This window comes from Leiobunum rupestre, chromosome 4 (genome assembly GCF_980474605.1).
Source record: "Leiobunum rupestre chromosome 4, qqLeiRupe1.1.hap1, whole genome shotgun sequence".
Taxonomy (NCBI): Eukaryota; Metazoa; Arthropoda; class Arachnida; order Opiliones; family Sclerosomatidae; genus Leiobunum; species Leiobunum rupestre.
In genome coordinates this window covers 27,700,949-27,703,287 of record NC_143387.1, presented here as the reverse complement: position 1 = coordinate 27,703,287, position 2,339 = coordinate 27,700,949, and positions in this window count along the sequence as shown.

Below are 2,339 nucleotides of genomic sequence, written 5' to 3'. Positions count from 1 at the left end.
TGCCGTAATGACTACGAAGGAGAGAGCGAGCTGCCAAACCCACACCGACAATTTTATAATTATAAATTGAGTTGACAACAGCCACAACATTGACGACGATTTCGCTCTCCAAACAGAGCTGAGCCTCGTGCGAGCCCGCGATTCTTGAAATTGAGAAGGAAACGTACGCTAGGAAAAACAATGAAAGGTAGCGAACAATATCAAGAGTCTAAATCTGGGAAGTGCTCGCTCGCTTTTCGGAAATATAACAGCCTGATCTATACCTCTGCCATAGCCATTAATTTCAAAACGTTACGTCAAAGCATTTGAGGAATTAGCCGGGGATGACAAAGCGTAGGCAAAAACGCGTAATTTCCAACGACGTTAAATCCGCCGCACGCGACGCGGAGAGACCAGATGTCGTAACTCGTTTACTCTTATACTCTAGCCTCGCTTCGAAGCCACGGAAACGCAATTACATGCCAATTTTCGCTCCGGATTAGATTCGTCTATTTACCCGCTCAGCGCGGTTTTAAAACTCAACTTAATGGCGTTATTGTTCGCGACAAAGATGTACCGATACTTCGAAACTAATGTTGTTCCGCGGCGTCGCTGCAGTACCGTTATTTCGCCAACTGCGCGCTCGAAATTTCCCCCCCATAAGGCGCGCCCTTACAATACTCGTTTATGGCGTGAAATTACAAAAAACTAGGTTTTATTTATCGAGATAATTTTTTTAATTTTTGATATTATGAGCCACGTATTTTTGGATAATTCTTATTCTCAAGTCTATATTCTTCCGGGCTGTCCGTGCGTCAACTAACTCATACAAGAAAAGCCATTTTACAACACTGTCTTAGGGGCATATAATTCTAGGTTTTCCGGGGTCCACACCCGATCTTAGCGGCCCTGTCTTTAAAATGGGTTCAAAATCAAATCCTTCCACAGAACCCAAATTCGTAAAGCTTGGTTTCCACCAGCGCGCGTCAAAAAGCGATAATCAGCTTTGAAACGTGCAAATGTTCTTACGCGCGACAAAAAATTAACATTATGACGCACTCTTACGCGCCTAAAGCCCCATTTTCATACTCGCTGGAAGCGGATAAAAATAGGCAAAATTCGCTTCCGCCACTCGCAAGCGTGAAAATAAAGCTAAAATATCTGTTTGAAACAGATCGACGCGGAAAGTGAAAAAGTGTATAGCTGAAGCGGATTTTGACGATTTTACCCGCTACCAGCGAACATGAAAATGAGGCTTAATATGCGCATCCGCGGAGGTATATTATATAGCAATTCCGTTTTGTTACCTTTTTTACGCGGGAAAATACTTCCTTGTGTCCTTTACATCTAAGAGACCTAGGTGGCGTAACCCACGTCATTTTAAACACGTGGCAATTTCTCGCGGTATTTTCGTAATGCCCAGTCGCTGATACGCCTCTTTTTCCAGATAGATGGATAGGAATAAACGTTGGTCCGGTTGCTAAGGAAATTCATTGGCACCGAAACGTCCCCGTCTTTAATTAGCCCAAGGTTCATAAATAAAGTAACCAAACATCGTCTTAACGACAGTAGATGGGTTAAGCTAACCTTCGAAAAGATGTTTCCGAATTTATCCTACAAACAGCCTAGAAGACACCACTCTCTTAGCAAGCTAAATACCTTTGACCCCTAACCTCTGTCCCATCAGTAACATTTAATAACACCAGAAGTGTATAATATATATCTTACGAAAGAAGTATTCATATCCCTATCCTGCTAACGTTGAGACGTGTATACTACAACATGCTCCCGCTGATGTTTCAAAATGCTTTTTTAGCTAACGTTGAGACATGTATACTACAACATGCTCCCGCTGATATTTCAAAATGCTTTTTTAAAGAAAACATAGTGCGGGCTGAAATTCACCTTATAGCGATAGTTTTTAAATCTATTACATCGGGAAAATGATTTACTAACTAGCACAATAGTGTAATTTTTGCATTTTACGTGGTTAAGATCTAGAACAAGTAATACGCGCGGTTTGGCTTGAAATTAGCTAGCAATGCATGAATTTGCAAAGGTACAGGTTTAGTTTGGCTTGAAATTCGCAAGCAATGGAATCTGCGAAGGTACAGGTTTAGTTTGGCTTGAAATTCGCTAGCAATGGAATCTGCGAAGGTACAGGTTTAATTTGTCTTGAAATTCGCTAGCAATGGAATCTACGAAGGTACAGGTTTAACCGTTTAGTTTGGCTTGTAATTCGCTAGCAATGGAATCTACGAAGGTACAGGTTTAGTTTGGCTTGAAATTCGCTAGCAATGGAATCTGCGAAGGTACAGGTTTAATTTGGCTTGAAATTCGCTAGCAATGGAATCTGCGAA